At 41.5% G+C, this 26,789-nt stretch overlaps 1 protein-coding gene across 1 annotated transcript in view; it reads right to left on the bottom strand.

Moving 5' to 3' along the window:
• Nucleotides 1–26,789, bottom strand: part of LOC136882155 (protein kinase C, brain isozyme) — a 490,637-nt gene that overhangs the window by 258,782 nt on the left and 205,066 nt on the right. The window lies entirely within an intron of this gene.

The raw sequence follows: 26,789 nt of genomic DNA on the forward strand, positions 1-26,789 counted from the left end.
TGTTTTACTATTATTATAGATGATGTTTGTTGTTTAAAGTGGTCTAACGGCCTTAATTAAGGTACAGCCCCAGCACTTGCCTGGTGTGAAAATGGGAAACCACGGAAAACCATCTTCAGGGCTGCCGACAGTGGGGTTCGATCCCATCATTTCCCGGATGCGAGCTCACATTTGCGCGCCCCTAACCGCACGGCCAACTCACCCGGTCGGTAAGATTTTAAACCGAGATAATGTTGTTGGCCAACACAAATTTAACTGCTATTTCGGTTTCCTTAGCTTTAAATCAAGATAAAAGCTTTTACTCGCGTTGGTAAATAAGGCCCTTAGTCTTAATTGAGATCGGTTTCTTGTTGTATGTGTTCTTCGTAAGATGGATTATTATTATTATTATTATTATTATTATTATTATTATTATTATTATTATCATCATCATCCCCTCAACAGTGTGTCTTGAATGATCGGAAGTACTTGTTCGCGTACCGTCACGGGTACTCCAAGCCAGGTTCCATTATTTCAAGAGGGATCGCTAATATTCAATTACCAAATCAGATAGTTCAGCTGAGTGGCGTTAACCGCAAATATCCGGACAGTTGAGCGGGTAATTAGTTTACAGAATACTCCAGTGCCGACTTCACGCTCGATATCTGTAAGTAAACAGAATTTAATGACTCTTCCTGCAGCAAATCGAACCTTCTACAAACAGTGAACACGGCATTTTCCATTACCCTCTAAATGCATCGAGAACCACATTTGCAACGTAGAGAGTAAAAATCCATTTGAGCGATCCAGTAGGGAATTAAGTGAACTCCACAGATGTTTATGCAACATCTCTAAGACTGCTCGTCTCATTATAGGAAGATTTTGAGAACCCAAACTAAAGTATAATTGCAGTGACTCTGTTGGCAACTGAGAACATTACTCAGCTTCTTGGCTGAAAGGTTGGCGTAGCGGCCCCAGGTTCGATTTTTGCCGCGTTTGGTTAATCCCACTAGTTTGGGAGTTCGGTGTTTTTGTCTGTCTTAATATGCATACAGTATGTGGCTCTGTTATTCGTACAGGCTTCAATTTCTTATAAAGTCTCGTATATTCACATTAACGATTAAAAAATTGAAATAAAACGTACTTTACGGGTATAAACATGGTTTGTCAATGATAATTCGCTAGTGAAAACCATACTTATTTTCATACAGGCAAGAATATTTGATATGAATGTGCCGGCATCGACAAATGCGTGTACCAGTTGTATTCGTACACATGGACAGGATGATGCCCACTGTTTTTTTGCGATGCACGGAAAAGTCTCAGTGATGGCATACGACTGGTCAAGTGCGTTACTTTCCTTCCTAGTGTATCTTTGGTGGACATGGGTAGGAGTGCAGAGTTAAGTACAGAGCTTAAGAACACTATACTTAAACTGGCACTTAAAGGATTTTCATTACGAAAGATTGGACAGCCGGTTAATAGAACACATTCTAGGGTGCAATATGTGGTTGGTAAACTTAAATACAAAGGCACTGTTAAGAACACGCGAAGGAAACCGAGGAGAAAGTGTTTAACTGAAAGGGAAGAACGGTTTGCTATCCGGCTGATGAAGTCAGATTCCAAATTAAGTGCACCATTATTGAGACAACTCACGGAGGAACGAACTGGAAAGAAGATCAGCAACTCCACCATCCATCGGACCCTGTATCGGCATGGGTATTATGGAAGAATCCCTCGGAAAAGGCCATATGTAAGTAGGAAAAAACAGAAGGCTTAGACTGACATTCGCTAAGGAGCATGTAAGTAAGGATAACGAATTCTGGAATGATATTATCTGGTCTGATGAGACAAAAATAAACCTATTTGGGTCAGATGGCATCCACAGAATATGGATAAAAATTAGTACGGACAATGATGTGGCGAATACACTACCAACTGTAAAATACGTTGTTGGGTCTGTAATGCTTTGGGGCTGTATGTCGGCCAGAGGTGTGGGCAACATACATTTCATTGACGGAATAATGAACAAGGAGGGCTATAATGCAATCCTTAGTGAGAACGTGAAACTGAGTGCCGAAAAAATGGGGATGCCACCTGTTTATATGTTCCAGCATGATAATGACCCAAAACACACTGCTGATATTAATAAGACAAGGTTGATCTGGAACATTCCTAAGCAGCTTAGAACACCTCCCCAGTCCCCGGTTTTAAATCCCATCTAACATATTTAAGCTACATTGAAGAGGAATCTCCGTAGGCAACGTGTGCGTACGAAGGAGGTACTTAAAAGTGTGATTCTTCAAGAATGGCAGAAAATCAGCCCGGACATGTGCAAGAAATTAGTGTATTCTATGCGACGATGATGTCAGGTAGTTATAAATGCTAGGGAACATTCCATTAGATACTAACATGTTCCAGAAACCATGTGTTTTTTGTTTATTTCAAGTGTTCAGTTTGTTTGTACGAATAGGAAAGATACAAGATTATGGGCGCGCTTTTCTTTATTAGAAACTGTATGTTTTGTTAACATGATTGCAAACAGATACAGTAGATATATGTTTTCTGAAGGCATTGTTGAATACAGGTTCAGTGAATAAAATCCTTTTCAGTTCATTATTTTCTGGCAGTGCGTTGAAGTACTAAAGGAAACAGCCCGTACGAATAGAATAGGTACATACTGTATTCTTGACATACAATACAGCACAGTATTAAGCATCCCGAGAACACGCAATGGTGAATAAATTCCTTCACCGAGCAAGTTGCACTGCGGTTTGAATCGCGTAGCTGTCCGTTTGCATTCGGCAGATCCACACTCGGCAGCCCTGAAGATGGTTTTCCGTGGTTTCTCATTTTCACACCAGGTTGTACCTTAATTAAAGCCACGGTCGCTTCCTTCCCACTCAGAGCCCTTTTCTATCCACCATCGTCGTAAGACCTGTCTGGTCGGTGCGACGCAAAGCAAATTGTAAAAATCTTCCCATTAGGCTGGCGCCAGGAAGAGGATTCGGTCGTAAAACTGGGCTGAAGCCACATTAGCGGTGACTCCAGATAACTGGGAAAAAGATCAGGAAAGAAAAAGAAGACCCCTAGGGATAGTATAAGTTATAGGGAGAAAACCACTGCAGCCAGCGTAGCTCCAAGGCCCTCTACTATGTACCGCATGGCAGCTGGCACCATCGCTACTACCGCTATAGGGAGAAAATAATCAATTTTATGAAGTGGCGAGCTAGTATACTGTTAAGACGGTAGCATGAAGATGCTACGAGTTGTTTGCTTGGAACTTTACTGTTAAGAACTTACTGAATTAACTTCCTGGCAGCTACAGGACGTCGCAGTAGATGCAGCCAATCAAACAGGGACCCATCTCAGAGAATCTGAACCCACAGAGTTTCAACAACAACAACAACAACAACAACAACAACAACAACAACTGCAGCTTCGTCCAGGTACCCTGAAACTATGATTTACTGCAGCAATTGCGGAATACACTAATAATAATAATAATAATAATAATAATAATAATAATAATAATAATAATAATAATAATAATAATACGTTAAACGTTCCTATTCTCTGGTAAATGCTGTTGTACGTGTATAGTAGTGTCTCCTACCCATCCACCCTCCTACCCCTCATTTAAGGAGGAGGAAACGACGGCTACGACCTCGTAACTCCATCGCTTTACGATCCATTAACTCATTCAGCAAACTTCCAAACCCACAGCGGGAGATTCCATTTGCTGAACTAGGAGAGAGATCCTTTCCCAAATAAGCAATGTCACCAGCTAGAACTGCATGCCTCAACAAACTCGCCACAAGACTGAAGCCCAAATTTCTATATATTTTCTATCTACTTGAAGTCGAAGTGAAACCATGTAGAAAGGCAGATATAAAAAAGAAAATAGTTATGAATTAATGAGAACTTCCAGATAGCCCATAAAAATTAAAAGTCGGTACCAGAGAACCCGAACCCTCCAAGATCCCAAGAAAAATAAATTTTCCCCAAAAACTTCCCAGGCAAACTGGGGTATGCTCGAAATTGGGATTCCTAATCAAAATAGCATAAGTATGTAAGGGTTCGCATTTTTTATCCAGCAGATGTTTTGATGTGCTTTAGAATACGTCTATAGTTTCTATAGATCGGGCAGGTGAGCTTTACAAAACATGGAAGTTTTAAAAAACAGAAATCATTTCTGGACAACACGACCTACGACAATGTTCAATACCTTATTATGAAGGGGAAGGGCCAATGGACCTAGAAACAAGAGTCTGACTTTCCTATGACATCACTGAATGATGTAATAGCTCCCCTATATTGAGGTAGTGTAGCTCGCCGTGTGGGGTGTCGTTTAATTCGTCTCAGTGAGTTCTACAGGTAAAATTAAATCAAACAATGACAAATCGGAGATAACTGTGGTGCAAAAAGAACTGCAGGAAATCTACTTTCACAAAATGTCGCGAAAAAGAAAAACGTAAATATAGACAGGCCGTACATCTTACCGAATGTATTTTGACCCTTTAATATGAAAACTTTCGATCCTGGCTCAGTCCGGTGGTATATGAAGGTGCTCAAATACGTCAGCCTCGTGTCGGTAGATTTACTGGCACGTAAAAGAACTCCCGCGGGACTAAATTCCGGCACATCGGCGGCTCCGAAAACCGTAAAAGTAGTTAGTGGAACGTAAAGCCAATAACATTATTATTAATTTGAAAACTGATAAGGACCTAATCCACCTGATTATCTTTACGGGTGCATTATATTTGTAATATGCCTTTATAATTAAAACTCTTTGTGATTTTTTCCTGTAGCGAAGCGCATGATACTGTATGAAAAAAAAAAAAAAAAAAACAGAAGTTGTGTGCAAGTGTTTTGAAATGGTTTGAAACAAAGAGACGAGCGCTTTGTCACCCCTCCTATTTATCACCGTGATGGATGCCATAATTAAGGCACGGAAAAGGAAAGTGCAGAAGTACTTACAATGTAGACTGCACGGTGATCTGGGGTGAAACCGAAAAGGTTGTGGAGGAAAGGCTACAGAAAATGAGTCGAGAGCTTGAGAGACATGATTTATAAATCAAACGCTCAGGCATGGGTGTTGAAGATACAGACGGGAGATGACGAACCACAAATTACACTAAATCGCACTAAACTTAACCGTGTTCCAAAGTAGTATATTTGGGTAGTATAGTAAGTGTCAGAAGACAATCCTGCACATTTTGAGGTAGACAATCGAATTAGCAATGCAACACCATTTTTCCACCAAGACAACTGCTCTAGGATAAACCGCTGAAAGCTAAGATGACACAAACCCCATTGCACCCCCATCCTTGCGTATAGCTTGGAAACTAACGCGTTAACGAGACAAAACAACTCAAAACTCCAAGGTGCAGAAATGTTCTGATCCAGAAGACCAGGAAGAACAAGATCAAGAACGAAAAAAAAAAAATAATAATAATAATAATCCGAGAGGAACTTGTGATCCAGAAGACATGACTGAAGTGGTTAAGCCGCGTAAAAAGAATGAATGCCAGCAGGACTGCAAGGGAAGCAAAAGGAAAAAGACCAGTGGTTATATATAGAGAAAGTCCGGCTCCATGGCTAAATGGTTAGCGTGCTGGCCTTTGGCCACAGGGGTCCCGGGCAGGGTCGGGAATTTTAACCTTGATTGGTTAATTTCGCCGGCACGGGGGCTGGGTGTATGTGTCGTCTTCATCATCATTTCATCCTCATCATGACACGCAGGTCTCCTACGGGAGTCAAATCAAAAGACCTGCACCTGGCGAGCCGAACATGTCCTTGGACACTCCCGGCACTAAAAGCCATTCGCCATTTCATTTCATACAGAGAAAAAGGACCCTATCTAGAAAAGAAAGATATCGAAGAGAGACGAGAAGGTTATAAGAGTGATTCATGGACAAAGATGCAGAGGGCAATTGGAGTTAGTCGATGATGATGATGATGATGATGAGCGAAGCGCATGGGTACCTCTAATTGTGATAACTTACGGCAGTATAGTTAGTAAATGTCATAGTCTTTTTTTTTTTTTTTTTTTTTTTTTTTTTGCTAGTTGCTTTACGTCGCACCGACACAGATAGGTCTTATGGCGACAATGGGATCGGGAAGGCCTAGGAGTGGGAAGGAAGCGGCCGTGGCCTGAATTACGGTACAGCCCCAGCATTTACCTGGTGTGAAAATGGGAAACCACGGAAAACCATCTTCAGGGCTGTCGACAGTAGAATTCGAACCCACTATCTCCCGGATGCAAGCTCACAGCCGCGCGACTCTAACCGCACGGCCAACTCGCCCGGTAGTCTATGAATGAGTGTGCTGGAGTTATGAGACCGACGTTGTAACAGGGCAAAACGACCGCACTCTACAGTTTTCAATGAGGAATACATCTGAATATTTATCAGCACAATCAGGTTTTTAACAGTCAAGTAACTGGTAATTAAGCTGGTAGCAATAAAGCTCCATCTTGCAAATGGTTGAACAGCATTGGCGCTTCCGCTTAAGGATGAAATCCTGGTGGTTTCATCTGAGAAAGTGAACCATGAAACATCGTCTTTGCGAAACGTCAAGTTTTCGGCACAATTTATGTCGTTTCCGAGGCATAAAGACACACGTTATCACAGCCGGTTTTGTGGGCCATGAAAGTGAACGTCTTAAATGAACCAGTGCACAGCTCTTTGTCCATAAATTTGCAGCATCTACGACCTGATGTTGGCAAGATTTTACGTGGCTTTCTACCAAATTACAAGTCTTTCAGCATGTTCTGGTTTCACTTTCTGCTAGGTTACGTTAGTGGAACTGTGGTAAAAGTTCTGTTCACCACTAACAAGTTACAATAGCAGAGAAAATGAAATAACAGGCTTACTTCCTGTACCTGGTCTTTGACAATCCATTTCCGTTTCCTGATGTCTCATCATAACAGAGTCCAGTAGTACTTATGGTAGTGTGTAGAGCGTATCTTGGCGAACAGGTCCCGGAATTATTATTACCCATCTGGATAGTAGTAGTTAAAAGTATGAACTTTTCTATTACACTAAACCAAGGTTAACAAACCAAACCAGATCAAAAAAAAATACCTTAGCAATGTCATTGTTCTTGTTTTTGTTATCCAACCCTTGCCCCGTTTGTTTGCGGCGTCGGGTATGAAGTAGCGAGTTTTTACTAACGGATGCCCTTCCTGACGCCGATCTCATCAGAGGAGTTATTGAGGTAAAATGAACTACGCGATATATGATAGTAAGAAAGGAAATGGTGAAACCCGGTGCCGGCACATAGCCAGCTCCTATTGAATAGCACCAAAGGGTCTCCATCCGACGTACGAATCATCAACAGTGTCGTATGCCCTCAACCTATGTGAACACTGCAGAGAGGTTTGGATTTAAATTCAGGCTTTTGGCACGCAATCTAGTGTTAAAATTGTACACCACCACTTCTCCTACCCTGCCGGCCAACATTGTGATGGTGAAAATATTTTCCGCCAACGAGATTCGACCCGGCTAATCACGCTGTCACCGACCTCGACAGCTGCAGTCGCTTAAGTGCGGCCAGTATCCAGTACTCGGGAGAGAGTAGGTTCGAACCCTACTGTCGGCAGCCCTGAAAATGGTATTCCGTGGTTTCCCATTTTCACACCAGGCAAATGCTGGGGCTGTACCTTAATTAAGGCCACGGCCGCTTCCTTCCCACTCCTAGCCTTTCCCTGCCCCATCGTCGCCATAAGACCTATCTGTGTCGGTGCGACGTAAAGCAACTACCAAAAAAAAATCACGCTGTCTGACCATACAGACTTGACGTCATAACCAGGCGTGCTAGCAATGTCTATACAAATACAATTATAATTTTGCCTGTACACGTCGAAACCTGGAATAAGTTTCATTTTTTCTCCAGAGGACTTACTTGGTCAAAAGCGACATGCGGACAGAGATATCAACAGCCGCATAGCCCATGCGTGTATTCTGTCGTGGTCATAATCACCATAAACCATTGTTAAACAGAATTTCAGTGCGTGAAAAAATGTCATATTTCGTTGATCTATTTATGTAATTTAAATAATAAGTCGAATAATAATTGTCTATTTAGTTCGTAGTAATAAATATACAGGTTGTATCACTAACGTATTGCCAAACTTCCACGACACATTCCTCACATGTAGTGGAAGAAAATCAATCAATCAATCAATCAATCAATCAATCAATCAATCAATCAATCAATCAATCAATCAATCAATCAATCAATCAATCAATCAATCAATCACTACTGATCTGCATTTAGGGCAGTCGCCCAGGTGGCAGATTCCCTCTCTGTTCTTTTCCTAGCCTTTTCTTAAATGATTGCAAAGAAATTGGAAATTTATTGAATATTTCCCTTGGCCAGTTAATCCAGTCCCTAACTCCCCTTCCTATAAACAAATATTTGCCCCAATTTGTCGTCTTGAATTCCAGCTTTATCTTCATATTGTGATCTATCCTACCCTCAAGACACCACTCAAACTTATTTGTCTACTGATGCCATTCCACGCCATCTATCCACTGACAGCTCGGAACATACCGCTTAGTCGAGCAGCTCGTCTCCTTTCTCCCTAGTCTTCCGAGCACGAACCTTGCAACATTTTCGTAACGCTACTCTTTTGTCGGAAATCACCCAGCACAAATCGAGCTGCTTTTCTTTGCATTTTTTTCAGTTCTTGAATCAAGTAATCCTGGTGCGGGTCCCATACACTGGAACCATACTCTAGTTGGGGTCTTGCCAGAGACTTATATGCCCTCTCCTTTACATCCTTACTACAACCCCTAAACACCCTCATAACCATGTGCAGAGATCTGTACCCTTAATTTACAATCCCTTTTATGTGATTACGCCAATGAATATCTTCCCTTATTTTAACACCTAGATACTTACAATGATCCCCAAAAAGGAACTTTCACCCCATCGACGCAGTAATTAAAACTCAGAGGACTTTTCCTATTTGTGAAACTCACAACCTGACTTTTAACCCCGTTTATCATCACACCATCGCCTGCTGTCCATCTCACAACATCATCGAGGTTATTTTGCAGTTGTTCACAATCTTGTAACTTATTTATTACTCTGTACAGAATAACATCATCCGCAAAAAGCCTTACCTCTGATTCCACTTCTTTACTCATATCATTTATATATAAGAAAATATATGGGGCCAATAATACTCCCTTGAGGAACTCCCCCTTAATTATTACAGGGTCAGATAAAGCTTCGCCTACTCTAATTCTCTGAGATCTATTTTCTAGAAATATAGCAACCGATTCAGTCACTCTTTTGTCTAGTCCAATTGCACTCATTTTTGCCAGTAGCCTCCCATGATCCACCCTATCAAATGCTTTAGACAGGTCAATCGCGATACAGTATATTTGACCTCCTGAATCCAATATATCTGCTACATCTTGCTGGAATCCTACAAGTCATGGGTCTGGAAACGCTTTATTTCCATGTTAGAATTTATTTTCTACATCTCTACACAGTGCACGAATCATGGGAAACACACAGAAACAGAACGTACCGACATACCACATAAAACATATGAAATGTTCAAAATGCTCTCCGTTAGCACTGACTCATGCACCGCCCGCCGCCGCAATGAATCCCAGATACCTGATTCAATAATGTTTAATGTTTGTCTGTTACAGCATCACGGGAGTAAGAGTTGGTGGATTATCATGAAACTTGGCACCTCACAACAAGCCACTGACAGGGAGAGGCTGTCCAACTACATCAGCAACTTCATGAGACGTCGACAGAAATGTAATCATGCGCACGTTAAATGACTGTCCCGTCAATGACGCCTACAATAGCTAGTTTTCCGTGGTTTCACATTTTCACACCAGACAAATGCTGGGAATGTACTTTAATTAAGGCCACGGCCGTTTCCTTTCCACTCCTAGGGCATTCCTAGCCCATCGTCGCCATAAGACCTATCTGTGTCGGTGCGACGTAAAGCAAATTGAAAAAAAAGTGAATTCGTTGCCTGAATAGACACATTAAAACTGGAGCCTATTACATGTACATAGATTTAACATCACACCGCATCTCGCAACATCTCCGAAGTTAAGCAACATTGGGCGTGGTCAAGATTTGGATGGGTAACCACGCGCTGCAGGTGGAGCGGAAGAGAACTGTCCATCCTACCGTACGTAAACTCCGGCTCAGGCACACCTCTGCGGAGGTTCGGACCTGCCTGCGGGCAGAATACACCCTTAACTTTTCACTTAGATTCAACATCCTTCAAAAAATGTCATAATGCATTTTTTCTTGCCAACTCTTGACAGTTTTCTAGGAAAAATATGTATCTATGTTTTCGCGCATGTTTTATCCAGCGAAAAAAAAACGGTGAACTGTCAGTCTCACAAAAAAAAGAGCAGATCTACAGAATGTATAAATATATTTCCTCAAAAAATAGTCCAAATGCGTTTTCTTCGTAACTCTAACCATTTACCAAACAACTGCGCTTTTTTACTGCTTTCTCTGTGTACAAAGGAGATTGTCTCAGCGCTCCATGCGAACAGTACTGTGCGTGAAGCTTGTCAATACGAGCACTGCCAACCGGATCTACGCTACGCTCTTTGCACTGGCCTAGATAATCGCTTGTGAAGCCTATCATAAAGCTGAAATTGAACATTTTCTCCGTAATCCCGCTAGGGCACTTGTCCCTTTCAGAGAAGTACAAAGTGAAATGACAAGTGTTACTGATATGCTAACACTAATATTGGTACAGTACATTAAAATATTGGTATATAATCAGAAGTAAACAATATTAAGTTATAATGACTATGATGCTACAAATTATTTAAAAAGTTCTGTATATATTCTGTATCAGCAAAGCCAATTGTGAAGACTGGAAGTCTAGCTTATATTGGTGGCTACACACAACAGTGCGGACAGTGCAAGGAAGTGTTAATTATAAGGATTGTTTGGATTGCATTTCTCAGAAGTTCAACAGTTCTCCTTTAATTACATTTGTAACAATGATATCTACATTTTTTATAGAAAAGCAGTGCCGTATATTCCAAAAAATGTGCTGGAAATCACATGTTTTCACACTGTCCTGCGTTAGCTAGATAAACACTTCTACCAGCGCCAAATTTGCGACAAATCCAGACAGAAGCAACTTCCCAGCATTATTGCCGCGGAATTTGTAACACAGCCACTGAACAACACAATACAAATTATTGTGACTAAAAAGGTAGTCGCGTCAAAATACAGTATATTTCATACGAACCACCAGAACTCATTTGGTACTTTAATATTAAACAAATCTCTACTGAAAACTCACTGCACAAGCCAAATAATCGAGAGGGTTGTCAGGTCCCGTGGTGGTGGTTATTGTTTTAAGAGGAACAACAACTTGGTAACCACCTTAACATTAACAATGTGAATTAACATAATCAGAAGGAAAATAGAAGAGCTCTGACACTTCAAAAATGACGGTATCGGCCAAAGAAAGAGAAGTTCGAGAAAATGAAAGATTCCCTAGGCCTCTAAAACTGAATACCATCGGGGTCGGAGAAGAACAGGAGTTGACCAAGGGAGTTCGGGTATGAAAGGTAAGAGCGAGGAACGTGACAAAAGTAAGTGGAACCAACGCCAGACTCAACTAGGGGGACCGTTGTCACCGACCCACACTCCCAAGCTGAAAAGCCCTGGTCCCACTTTTAGTCGCTTGTTACGACAGACAGCGGATACCGTTGATATTATTCTATCACCCCTACCCACAGGAGGACGTAAGATTAAGTAGTAAAATGGGGTGCAGACGTGCATTACGTAGCTTACATTAAACCATCTTTATTATTTTAGTGCCCATTTTCGTCATAAATTCCTATTTCAATTATTTTATTGTCTATTTCCTAAATTGTAAGTGCTTATTTGCCTGCCCATTTTAACTAAAATATATGCCTGGACTACCGAGCTCTAATGATGAGTTTCGGCCCAGATTCACGTCAACACAGTTCAGAAGTTACATTGAAGAAAAAACACACGAGGTCTGACCTGCTTCTTGGAACATATAAAAGGGAAACGTTTATCAATACATACACGAAACACGACAAGCTGAAGGTCGTTTCTAGTCACGCAAGCTACGTGGGATACTTAATTTTTAATCCATTACGCAGGCTCCTCGAAGAAAATCTTCTAAATGCTTCAGAAGATGTCCAATTAATTATCTGAAGTACGTAAAGAGCTATACTGTAATAATTCTACTAAGATTTCTAGCGACAAAAATCAACTAAAATAGGCAAAAGGTTCCATCTACAAGACGACGATGATGATGATGACTATTATACCGGGCGAGTTGGTCGTGTGGTTAGGGGCGCGCGGCTGTGAGCTTGCATCCGGGAGGTTGTGAGTTCGAACCCCACTGTCGGCAGCCCTGAAAATGGTTTTCCGTGATTTCCCATTTTCACACCAGGCAAATGCTGGGGTTGTACCTTAATTAAGGTCACGGCCGCTTCCTTCCCACCCTTAGGCCTTTCCTATCCCTTCGTCGCCATAAGACATCTGTGTCGGTGCGACGTAAAAACAAATAGATGATTATGATGATGATGATGATGATAGTCACAAATAGAAAAAATGCTCTAGTTTTTTAATAGCAGAAATTGGTCGAATAAGGAAGGTAAAGAAATTCAGATATTTGGGAGAAACAATTCGAGAAAATGATTAGGAAAAGTGCGCTGTAGAAGAAGGGACACACAAGATGGAAAGAGCATACGGTAAACTAGGAATATTTACAACAAAATGTGTTTATCTAAAAACCTCAAAACACAACACACCGGAATACATAAACGCGAGCAGTACTGATTTATAAGCTGAATAAATTAGAAGTTTTTTTGCTATTTGCTTTACGTCGTACCGACACAGATATGTCTTATGGCGACGATAGGATAGGAAAGGTCTAGGAATTGGAAGGAAGCGGCTGTGGCCTTAATTAAGTTACAGCCCCGGCATTTGCCTGGTGTGAAAATGGAAAACCACAGAAAACCATCTTCAGGGCTGCCGACAGTGGGGCTCGAACCCACTATCTCCCGATTACTGGATACTGGCCGCATTTGAGCGACTGCAGCTATCGAGCTCGGTAAATTAGAAGTTATGGAAAGAAAAATTATACGGAAAATACTCGGTCCGCTAAGAACTACAGAACTCTGGAAATTAAGAAGTAATGATGAAATATACCGGTACATAACAGATGCAAAGCGAAAGAGGCGATTGCTATTTTTTTGCATATTTATACAGAATGGATGAAAACAGGATAACCAAACAGATCTTCAAATATCTGTAGAACAAGAAATCAACAACAACCTGGATTCATGAAGTCAAGAAAGATTTGGAAAGAAACAATATAAATGAAGAAGCAGCAACAGAGAGGGAGAAAGAAGGATTCCAGGGTCGGGAGGGTAATAATCAGGCTCAAAATGATCCAACGAGAGGAAACGGAGACATAGTGAGCAGATGAAGCAGTTTTGGAGGAGAAGGAACAACGAAGAATGAAGCATTGAAATTGCCATGTGGTCCCTAGCAGACCCTAACGGAGAACGAAAGAATAATCACAACTCATCACATTACCGGGACATATTTACAATACATCTGAATTGCATAAAGTGAAAAAAATAAAATAAAAATAGAGTTGTTATTATCCTTCATTTCACAACTTTCCACTTGTTGGTATAGCTCGTTTTTCTATATTTTACATAACATTATATTATATGAAATATAACTGAATCATAATTTACAAAAATTTACTGTATACGTCTTCATTATTCTCTTCGCTAATGAGGCTGCAGCCTTTTACATTTATGGCCCGTATAGAGCATTCGGGAGTGTTTTGAAGACCTTGAAGGTCTTGAATTTTTTTTTTTTTTTTTTTTTTTGCTGGTGCTTTACGTCGCACCGACACAGATAGGTCTTATGGCGACGATGGGACAGGAAAAGGCTAGGGGTGGGAAGGAAGCGGCCATGGCCTTAATTAAGGTACAGCCCCAGCATTTGCCTGGCGTGAAAATGGGAAACCACGGAAAACCATTTTCAGGGCTGCCGACAGTGGGGTTCGAACCTACTATCTCCCGAACACTGTTGAAAATTATTATTATTGTACCGGGCGGTACACCTCCGCGCCGCTAGTTCAAATATTGCGCCCGTTGAAACTCCTCTACAGGAGAAAGCCTGAACTTTAACAAACTGAATTAACTCAACAGTTTCTCCGAAGATAGCTCTGTGTGAATTTTGATGTGTTTTTGTTTATATTTGATCAAGAAGTGTGGACGTTCTCTACCAGATGTCTCTACTAAAAACTATGATTACGCACTCTGGTGCGAAGGAATGAACCTTCTTGAAGAAATTTAGTATTCATAAGTTTTGTTTTTACTATATTTTGTTCTGTTATCTTTGGGTTGGCAACATTAATCCTTTCTATCCGCCTGTTTTGAATTTAGCCAATTGCAAATTTCTTTAATTTATTTCCAACCAATCATGTACGTCTTCTTCGACATAGATATGTTGTTCTAAGCTATCCAATAAAAGTGAAAGGGTGTGTCTACTCATTGCTGAAAGGTCTCGAATTTTCCACGAGGGTATAAAAACTGCTGATTTTCTTGTCTCGGTGCCACTTCAGTAACATCTAACTTAGTGTGTGTGGAAATGTAGCAAGGGCGGGAAGCGCCTCTTTCTTCAAACAGCAGTTCTTCTACAAGGTAATGGCCTGTTAACATCTTCATTTCTTGCTAGCTCAGCAGTTTAACTCTCGGGGAGGGTTCGAAACCTTTAGTATGTAACCTACCTTTTTAAAATGTAAATTCTTTTCTGTCTATGTAAAATCTATAAATTTCTTATACTAATAATAATAATAATAATAATCGTATGGCCTCAGCTACCGTGTGCAGACATTTCAATTTGACGCCATCTGGCTGTCTGCTCGTCAATTTCGACGTCCCGTTTTACTCTAGGCCCCCACTAGATGGCAGGCCGAGTAAACCGAAACTCTCTTGGGCGTCTATGGCTGAGATTTAATTAATTTTGTCGGGTAAACACCAAATGTGTCACCAGAGATCTTTTACATGCCGACATCGTACGACATGGAGTGTCGAATGGACTTTTTTCCGCCCTTCAAAAATCCGACTACCTCTGCCGGGTTTGAACCCGCTATCTTGGGATCCGGAGGCCGACACTCTACCGCTGATCCACAGAGGCAGCTATTTCTTATACTGTAAAGCGGGGATAGAGAGTGCTTTACCCTCTCGAACTCCCCTTCATTTGAAAATTGAGGTGACTACGTTTTCATAACCGTTTCTTCTCTTCCTTAAAATATTAAAGTTTCTCATACGGGTCACCTCCTTAGCTTGGGATTAGCCCCTGTGTTTCGGCCTAGAGCCACTTACGTTTTAAAAGTGTATTTAGGAGTGCAAGTTCACGCTTCCAAATCCTTCTGTACTTTGGGCCAGTAACTGAACCTGATGTTTTGTTTTCTTCATGCGAAGGCCCCATAGGTTGGGTATTAATTACCCCTGTTTCCTTGTGTGCCTTAAGGGCAGATAGTAGTGAAGTTTGTTGTAGCCTTTGATAGGCTTGTAAAATTGAGAGCGGGTCTGCTCTTCTCCTTACCATTGTAATTAGGAGCAAGTGCTCCTTGTACTTAGGGGTTTTCTGCCCTTTAGCAATTGTGGTTGTGAGCTGAGAGCTCAGAAATTAAACTTGGGGCTCGAAGCCCAAATCTTGTAACGAACTGTAATTTGTTAATTTGTTGATCTGCTACTTGGTACCTGTTATACTCTGTTATTTGTTGATTTTGAAAAGAAAATATAACCTTTGTTAAAGTTTTAAATTAACATTAATTTTGTAATTGAGACCTATTCCAGCCCGCACCTTCTTTCACCTCTAACCTACCACGGATATCCCAGTAACAATTATTATTATTATTATTATTATTATTATTATTACAGTAAGGCGTTATTTCCAAATTCTCTTAAATTATTTACGAAAATACTAGGTAAACAACAGATAGGGAATCTGCCACCCTAAGTGCAGATCAGCGGTGACTGTTTGAATGAACTCAAGTCGATGACGTGCCTTTGGCATGCCATGACAGTTATATAACCTTCCATTCGATTTTATGACTAGTGTTATGAATGAAAGATGGTTACAAAAGAAATTCACGCCGTTAAGTGCGGCCTCGGTGGGTACAGTAGATGTTTCAAAGGCAAGTTATTTTTAAATCAGTGACTATCACCGAAAGTGAGGTGCGGTATGTTTAAAGAGAGCCGTTTACTAGGATAAACAACATTAATCTGGTCACGTAAATAGCGTGCGTGGAGCGCTATTTGGCTAGCAAAAGATGACTTCTGTTAGCCAACTGGACGTGTCAGCCCGGCCGGTCTACCTCGATGAACCCTACATAAAAGAACAGCGCGCCATGTTAGTCTCGTTGTGTCTGGTCTGTTTCGTGGAAATACGTCCAGCAAGATGGCGGGCAAGAACATTTATGACGCCTGATTTTTTAAAGTAATCGACGAGATCTGTGATTTGAACCTTGCGCCATAGTAACTGCGCTACGGTGAAACGGCTGAAACTCAAGGTGTGTTTGTGTTTGGTGCTGATTTCTCGACATCGGTAGCTCCAAGGCGATCAGTCATTTACGAAAATGGTAGAAAAGCACCCATTTTTTTTGTTGGGGCGAGAACCTGAGAGTCTCAGGGCGAAAACTATGCCCCATTACTACAGGCATGATTTTTTTCGCATTAATTTTTATTCGATTTCGCGAAAAGAAAACAATTTCACTGAGATATCTTAAAGAATCAGTGATTATGTGTTCGCGAATTACAGCGAATTAAAGCGATGAGGCCAGTTTAAAGCGAAATGCACTTATTTTGCGATAAGAGTGAAAATGCAGCGAAATTAATTGAAAACAACGATCTTGAAAGGGTATTCGAATATCACGCGTGTGAAGAAAAATAGATGACAGAAGAACGATTTCTCAATTCGACAGAAGTATCTCTCCGTATTTCGTAAAATTATTCACAAAATGTTTAATTCGTGAGATTTGTGAATTATTTATGTGAAAGATAGATAAAAAGAAAGAAAATTGTTAATCATTCATTATGCCTTATGTAACTTAATCTTGATTAGAACTATAATATAGGCCTAATCAAGATTAATAACAAATTGCCATTTTCACTATATATGGCCCCAGCTGTCACTCTATATCGCCTTACCATTAAGGGTTTTTAAAATTTTAATTAATACGGAGAGATACTTCTGTCGAACTGAGAAATCGTTCTTCTGTCATCTATTTTTCTTCACACGCGTGATATTCGAATACACTTTCAAGATCGTTATTTTCAATTAATTTCGCTGCATTTTCACACTTATCGCAAAATAAGTGCATTTCGCTTTAAACTGGCCTCATCGCTTTAATTCGCTGTAATTCGCGAAACCAAAATCACTGATTTCGTAACTAGAATCATATGATTCTTTAGGATATCTCAAAATCGCTTCAAAATATTTTTTGTCGCGTTTATCGTTAAAGCAAAAAAATCATGCCTCTACCCATTACTCATCTGCTTCCGAGAAATGCCGATGAGTCGGAAATGTCTACAACTTACCTTCTTAACAAACGATCCTTTCAGAGGTTTAATTTTGAAGTTATTTAGTGAAAGACAGGTTTAAAGAATTTGGAAAAGGCCGAAGAAGATTCCTATTTCAAGATAAAGCAGGTCTTAGTTGAGCCAAGGGCCGCGATGTTTGAAACGTGTGTTCGGCTTCTTGGTTCTTACGACCTGTTTTAAGAGTAGGATGCCAGGGTCCGTTGAATGGCTAAGGAGGAGTCTAGCTTTGGTTATCTTTACAATTTTATTCATCCGAGATCTAACAGTCAGAATGCGGAGTTCTGTTCGTATCTTCTTGTTTGATTTCAGTATTGGTGCTTTAGTCATCATTCTGAGTGTCTTATTTTGAAAAGCTTGTAATTTGGAAAGCGGAGTTTTAGCAATATATCCCCAGGCCTCACAGCCATACAGCAGGATGGGATTGATACATGCCAGGTAAATATTTCTCTTAATACTTGTAGAGATATATTTATTCCCCAGGAGAGGTCTTAGAGAGTTCATCCGTGCCGTAGCACGCTGTAAGTCTTGTTCTATATTCTATCTCCAGGACATACTTCTGTCCATTGTTAGTCCGAGATATTTAATTTTCTTTGTCCAAAACAAAGGGACATTATTAATAGAAAGTTGTAAATCTCAACTGCCTTCTATCGAATCAGTTATTAATTTCGTAAACATCAATCAATCAATACTGATCTGTATTTAGGGTAGCCGCCCAGGTGGCAGATTCCCTATCTGTTGTTTTCCTAGCCTTTTCTTAAATGATTGCAAAGAAATTGGAAATTTATTGAACATCTCCCTTGGTAAGTTATTCCAATCCCTAACTCCCCTCCATATAGAGTTGGCATCAGGAACGGCATCCGGCCGTAAAACAGGGCCTGCCGGCCTGAGTGGCTCAGACGGTTGAGGCGCTGGCCTTCTGACCCCAACGTGGCAGGTTCGATCCTGGCTCAGTCCGGTAGTATTTGAAGGTGCTCAAATACGCCAGCCTCGTGTCGGTAGATTTACTGGCACGTAAAAGAACTCCTGCGGGACTATATTCCGGCACCTCGGCGTCTCCAAAAACCGTACAAGAGTAGTTAGTGGGACGTAAAGCAAATAGCATTATTATTATTAAAACAGGGCCAAATCCACATGTGCGACACAGTTCAGACCCGCGATCCCGCAGATGTGGGAAAAGCGGTAGAGAAAGAAGAGAAAGAAGATAGAGGACGTGATGTTACAACTGATGATGATGCTGATAATGTTTGTTGTTTAAAGTGGACGAACAGCTAGGTCATCGGCACCTAATGGTACGAGGTGATCGAAATGAAATTTAAAAACTCAAAATGTATCCACTGACTACAATATAAACGAATGATGATGTAAAAATGGTCGTGAAACAAAAAATATCAGTGGATCCAATTCACAATGCCTTAATTGCTGGGATGATGCTAATTATCTAAAGGGGTCCAAAATCCACGTCACCGGGCCCTCATAATGGTGGTAATCATTGGTAAAACAGAACCATGGTGTTCCTCCTATAGTGGTACTAATCACAGGTAGTGTAGACCCATGGTATGTCACACACAATGGCATTACTCACATGTAACAAAAACCTATGCTGTTTGGCACATAAGGGTACTACAAACAAGCAGCGCAGACCCAGGGTGTTCCTCACACAGTGGGACTAATCACGGGCGCCGGTATTCGCGCGGTGTTCCTCGCTTAGTGTAATCACAGGCCACGTATACTCATGGTGTTGCTCACATAGTAGTACTAATCATAGGCAATGTAGGCCCACGGTGTATCACACATTACGGTAACGCCCAAAGGGAACACAAACCCATGGTGATCCTCACATAATGGTACTAGGCCTACTCTCAGGCAAAGCAGACCCTTGGTTTTCATCACATAGTGGTACCAATCACAGGTAACGAAGACCTATCCTCAACACAGTGGAACCGACCGGCGGAATGTACATGACAACGCTCAGTCCCGTAGTGCTCCTCACTTAATTGCACTCTTCCTATATAACGTAGACCCATGGTTTTCCTCGTAAGGTGGTACTCGTCACAAGCAACGTCGACCTATGGTGTTCCACACGTAATGCTCCTAAACACAAGTAACCTCATGGTTCTAAAGTCATCATCCCTTGGTGGCCCCTTTTAGTCGCCTCTTACGACAAGCAGGGGATACCGTGGATGTAGTCTTCGTCCGCGTCCCCCACCCACAGCGTATAGAAAGAGACAGAGAGTGAGAGAGAAGAAGGGTCGGCCACTTAACAAACTGAAGTACCGGACAAAGAAAGGCAAGAGACACGAAGGGCGTGAAAATGAATTCCCTAGGCTTTGAATATTCTAGTACCGTCAATGTCAGAAAAGAACAAGAGTTGACCAAGAGAGGTCGGACAGGACAGATTAAAATTAAGAATCTGGCACAATAAAGTGGAAGCAATGCCAGAAATCAGTTAAGGGCCCCGTGGACGCCAACCCACGCTCCCAAGTTAAGAGCCACTAGGGCCCCTTGTAGTCGACTCATACGACAGACAGGGGATATTGTGGGCGTATTCTTCGTCTGCGTCCCCCACCCACATGGTGTGATATTACAACTGGCCGGTCCTGCCTGCCTCTTGCCCGGGGACCCCGGGTTCGATTCCCGGCAAAGGTCAGGGATTTTTATCTGGATCTGAGGGCTAGTTCGAGGTCCACTCAGGCTACATGATCACAATTGAGGAGCTATCTGACGGTGAGATGGCAGCCCCGGTCTAGAAAGCCATGAATAACGGGCGAGAGGATTCGTCGTGCTGACCACACGACACCTCGTAATCTGCAGGCCTTTAGGCTGAGCAGCGGTCGCTTGATAGGCATTGGGCCTTCGAGCCTGTTTCTACATTTGCGGATTTCGGAGACGCCGAGGTACCCGAAGTTACCCGAAGTTTGTCCCGCGGGTGTTGTTCTACGTACCGGTAAATCGACTTACACGGGGCTGACGTGTCTGAGCACCTTCAAACACCACAGGACTGAGCCAGGATCGAATCTGCCAACTTGGGCTCAAAAAGCCAGCGCCTTAACCGTCTGAGCCACTCAGCCCGGCTCGTATAGTTTTGATATTATTGAAGGAAGTCTGGCAACCAAGCAACAGCTGCTCGGCCCGAAGATCTGCAGATTCGAGGTAACATTGGCTTTATAGACCGGGGCCACTATCTCACCGTCGCCTAGCTTTCTCGACTATTCTCAATGAATGGACCTCGAACCCGAACCAGGTAAAAATCCCTGACGTAGCCATGAATCGTACCCGGGGCCTCCATGTAGTCATGGGATAATCAAATGCTTTTAATATTCGAATAACCTCCATCCGATTATTTATATACTCGAATAAAAAATAATCGAATGAGTTTCAAATATCATTCAGTTGTATGGCATAGAATATTTGGATGTGTCATGAATGAGTTTTTCGGTTTAAGTGTGCCGGATGGATTGAAGTAAGCGAATAGATGAACTGTTACGAAAAATAGAAATACGCCTTTTTCCAAACGTATCCCCAAATGTTAAAACTAAATGAGTGAATTAACTGTATTAATAACATCACTTTTCATTTGATTATTTCGAAAGCATTCACTATCAATTACCTCATTCATTCGAATTAACAATCGAAAAAATATTCGGATGGAAAAATATTCACTATTCGATTGTCTCATTCATTCGGAAGAATAATCGAAAAATAACCGAATGAGAAATACAATAGAATGATCGAATAAAATAAATAATCGAATCACTACCTCCATGTAAGCGGCGAGGCTCGCCCCGGCAAGTCTGTTGAACTGGGAAGTGTTGATGCAGTGTTTCGGAGCCAATTCGGAAACGCTGTTCGGGGGGCTGGGCTACATCGAAACATGTTGATCCACGAAGGTCAAGCTGCTGTCCACACTTAATTTAGAAGGCTGTGCCTGCGCACGCGGGATATTTTAAAGAGCGGCTGTAATTGGCTGGCAGCTTTTTCCAATTACTACTCCTCCGCTGACAAATTGCTAACGGCTGGAACCGGGACAGTCTAGCCGCCGCCTAAGCAGATTTGTATCTGAGGGACTTCCCTCCTTCGCTAATACAATTACAGCACCATCCAATTGGACTTAACGCGACGGTCAATAACAGTACGAGCAGTCGACCTCACCCCGCCAAATATTCTGACAGCCTGATGGATGGCAAGAGACAGAATTTTTTTTTGCTAGTTGCTTTACGTCGCACCGACACAGATAGGTCTTGTGGCGACGATGGGACAGGAAAGGCCTAGGAGTTGGAAGGAAGCGGCCGTGGCCTTAATTAAGGTACAGCCCCAGCATTTGCCTGGTGTGAAAATGGGAAACCACGGAAAACCATCTTCAGGGCTGTCGACCGTGGGGCTCGAACCCACGATCTCCCGGATGCAAGCTCAAGACAGAATTTTAACGATAGTATTCGAAGCGTTATAAATTAGCTCGTACTTGACAGGGGCGTTGTCTGATTTAAAAAAAGACTGGTCTAGAAGCCATAATGTACAGTGTTGCATAGTGAACTGAAATATTCAAACAAACATGATTTTAACCCTAGAACACCACACTTGTAACACTCATACATTGATACCACAGTGAGGCCTAACAAACATCAGTATTTACTAGCAGTGATTAGTATCACAGCATATGACTTTTTGCACTTTCTTATTATGCTAGTTATACTTAGAGCCCTGCACGGATACGGTTATCCGCAAATATCCGCGAAGTTAGTGTCATGGCGGATGCAAACTGTATGACAATACGGATAATTTTGAGGATAATTTATAAATAATGAAGTTTATTGATTTTCACTCAGGTAAATCCTTATTTTTGCTTGTGGTCAGGCAACCCTTGACAGTAGTATGGGAGAATGGAAATATATAAAGAGCCTTGAGACCATAAAGCCGTAAATTTGTCCTAAGCCTAACTGGCTCCTCTCCGCAATTAATGGTTGGAAGCAACAAAGGTCAATTCGTCGCAAGTTGTTGCAAGGGAAAGACCCTCATAAACCTGTGACTGTAGAGGTTCTTGTGCCAGGTATCAGGTCTACTGAATTACGTTAACACATCTATCCGTTTCAATACCTTGGGTGTAATATACTGTAGTAAAATATTTACAGTATCCGCTGATCCCCAACTCATTAATAATAATAATAATAATAATAATAATAATAATAATAATAATAATAATAATAATAATAATAATAATAATGGCATATGGCCTCCGAAAAGGCAACCTGCGCGTCGTGATGAGGCTAAAATGATGATGAAGACGACACATATACCCAGCCCCCGTGCCAGCGGAATTAACCAATTACTGTTAAAATTCCCGACCCTGCCGGGAATCGAACTCGGGACCGCCTGCACAAAAGCCCAGCACACTAACCATTTAGCCATCTGAGCTAGTGTTCGAACTCGACGCACAAGATATGTCTGTTGTAAATCCACAGCCCCACAGCCTATTTCCAGACATTCGACCAGGTCAGGAATTAAGTGAATAAAGTCCCCATCTAGCGGCGAGGATAGGAACTGTGCTAGCTGCCGAAGCCTGTCACACTCCCCTGGGGCAATGATTAATGAATTACAGATGAAATTGAATAATATTTATTTATTTATTTATTTATTTATTTATTTATTTATTTATTTATTTATTTATTTATTTATTTATTTATTTATTTATTTATTTATTGACTTTAGCAGTGGCGGAGTTAGGGTTCGTGGCCCTCTCTTACACTTAACCATATAATTAATTTACAGATAATACATATATAAAAGAAATGTGCTATTCTATTATAAAATCAAAGATAAGCTAAAAATTACAGATTTGGACAACATATAATGAAGAAAGAAAGCAGAGTTCAACAAATAAAATAGAATAAAATTCGGAGCGTAAAGATAATAAGAAAGAGACAAAGTCATAATGAAAAAATAAGATACAAAGTGAAAAAAATAAGCAATGAATAAAGAGAAGACAATAATAATAAAGTAAATGGAAATATAAGTATGGCCATAAAATTCTTCTATGTACACGAGTAAGAAGATAAATATTATGTACATTACACTATAATAATAATAATAATAATAATAATAATAATAATAATAATAATAATAATAATAATAATAATAATAATAATAATAATAATCACACAACCTATTATACGTCATCATAAACAATCAGAGGTATTCAACAGGTAATCTTTACATGCAGTCTTAAATTTTGATATGGAGTTTGAGTTCCTGACAGCAGCTGGGAGCGAATTCCAAAGTCGTGACCCAGCCACAACGAAGGATCTGTTATATATTGAAGAGTCGTTGACGAGAATAGCGAGGGAAGTGCCATATCTTGTGTTACAATTATGGAATGAGAACAATAAATGGAATTTTGAAAAGATGTATTTGGGTAGATTTTCCTTCTGAGTTCAATATATCAACGTAAGTACGTGTAATTTCCATCACCTCTCGGATTTCAGTCACGAAAGAAATGTGTAGCTAGGGGTTATGTGAACATCGTAACTCAAGTTAAAAACAAATCGAAGACCAGAGTTCAATGCTCGTTGAAGTTTCATACTTTGTTCACGGGTCGCATCAACGAGGACAATGGGTTGTATGAATGAAGGATGAGAGGGGAAACCGGAGTACCCGGAGAAAAACCTGTCCCACCCCCGCTTTGTCCAGCACAAATCTCACATGGAGTGACTGAGATTTGAACCAAAATGACCGAGCGCTACCCCTTGAGCTAAGGATGTTCTCTGTCATTAAGCCCAAATTGTTTGCCACACTGCGAACACATCAGCTCATTGCTGGTTTCTATGTTCTCGATTACTCTGTCGGACTCTAAATTCTCAATCACCGCCTCTTGCAATATCTGCATTATGTTTCTTCTGATAGTCTTAATCCGAAACTAGCCATTTGAAACATCAAATAAGAATATATAAGAATATACACTATACTTATCATAAACCAGATCCCTCTGTGGGTGGGTGCGCTAGAATAACACCCACCGTACACCCTGCCTATCGTAAGAGAAGACTAAATGGGCCCCCAGAGGCTCTTAATTTGGGAGCGTGGGTTGGCGACCACGGGACCCTTAGCTGACACCTGGTATTGCTTCCACTTACTTTTTCCGGGCTCCTCACTTTCATCTATCCTATCCGACCTGGTCAACTCTTGTTATTTTCCGACGCCAGCGGTCTTAAGTTTGCGAATTCTAAGGAGTTTCATCTTCATGCCCTTCGTGCCCCTTTTCTTTCTTTGGACGATACCTTCATTTTTCGAAGTTACGGACCCCTACCATTCTTTTCTCCGATTAGTGTTAATAGATGCTGGTTGCCCGGTCGTACTTCCTCTTAACACAGTAATCATCACCACTCATACGTATTCTATATCAGCACATTAACAATTTACAAATAATGCAGGAGGAAACAACCGATACATAAGGAAAATAAAACCGTGAATATCACACTGTCCGCCTCTGTCGTGTAGTGGTTAATGTGATTAGCTGCCACCCCCGGAGGCCCGGGTTCGATTCCCGGCTCTGCCACGAAATTTGACAAGTGGTACGAGGGCTGGAACGGGGCCAACTCAGCCTCGGGAGGTCAACTGAGTAGAGGTGGGTTCGATTCCCACCTCAGCCATCCTGGAAGTGGTTTTCCGTGGTTTCCCATTTCTCCTCCAGGCAAATCCCGGGATGGTACCTAACTTAAGGCCACGGCCACTTCCTTCCCTCTTCCTTGTCTGCCCCTTCCAATCTTCCCATCCCCCAACAAGGCCCCTGTTCAGCATAGCAGGTGAGGTCGCCTGGGCGAGGCACTGGCCATCCTCTCCAGTTGTATCCCCGACCCAATGTCTCATGCTCCTTGTGGCGGTAGAGGTGGGATCCGTCGCTGAGTCCGAGGGAAAAACCAACCCTGGTGTAAACAGATTAAGAAAGAAAGAATACCACACTGGGGTTTCTGGGACCCTGGCTTGGATTTTTGTTTGTGTCGTCAGAATGACAGATCGGAGACACTCATTGTACAGTACCGAGAGGCACCAACCTAATTTACATGGTTGAACCTAAATTCCACCCGTAGAAAAAGAAAAGGGTCTGCAATGCTACATTTCACGTGGAGTTTCTCAGACCCCATTGTGGTGTTTCACAGTTAACAAAACACAAGTAAAAAATTGCGGAATATGTGCAATACTGACTAAATATATTGTACCTATAGCCCTTTCTAAAATTCAAACAAGAAAGCAAGATTTCTACCGTCTAAGCTACACGTCCCGTCATTATTATTATTATTATTATTATTATTATTATTATTATTATTACTGGAGTCGACCCCAAGTAACTGAGAAAATACCAGGGGAGGAAAATCGTAATTAGCAGAAATAAGAAATCATTTGTGTTTAAAATCTCTAAAACTGACAGCAGAAAATATCTTTTTTTCTAAATTAGTTGGGAGGAAATATCTGTTATTGAGTATCTAAATGATAAGGCCGTTTAGACCGGATTACAAAATAACATAGTAAGAATAAAAGCGGCATTTCATTGTATCATCTCCCTCCTAACTTTTGAAGAAGCTTGTATTTCTCATCATGTAAAACGTTTTTTTGCTAGTTGCTTTACGTCGCATCGACACAGATAGGTCTTATGGCGACGATTGGACAGCAAAGGGCTAGGAGTGGGAAAGAAGCGGCCGTGGCCTTAATTAAGGTACAACCCCAGCATTTGCCTGGTGTGAAAATGGAAAACCACGGAAAACCATCTTCAGGGCTGCCGACAGTGGGGTTCGAACCCACTATATCCCGAATACTGGATACTGGCCGCACTTAAGCGACTGCAGCTATCGAACTCGGTATGTAAAACGTTACTTGATCTAATAGTCATTATACTTCCGGAACACGCCTGATTCTCGGAAGGAATGTCGCCTTTAATTCTACATGTGTAACAGCATCTTACCCCCTGTGGGTGGGGGCGGTAGAATAACACCCACGGTATCCCCTGCCTGTCGTAAGAGGCGACTAAAAGGGGCCCCAGGGGCTCTGAACTTTGGAGCGTGGGTTGGCGACCACTGGGCCCTTAGCTGAGTCCTGGCATTGCTTCCACTTACTTGTGCCAGGCTCCTCACTTTCATCTATCCTATCCGACCTCTCTTGGTCAACTCTTGTTCTTTTCCGACCCCGACGCTATTA

The sequence above is a fragment of the Anabrus simplex genome, chromosome 10, assembly GCF_040414725.1.
Source record: "Anabrus simplex isolate iqAnaSimp1 chromosome 10, ASM4041472v1, whole genome shotgun sequence".
Lineage (NCBI taxonomy): Eukaryota > Metazoa > Arthropoda > Insecta > Orthoptera > Tettigoniidae > Anabrus > Anabrus simplex.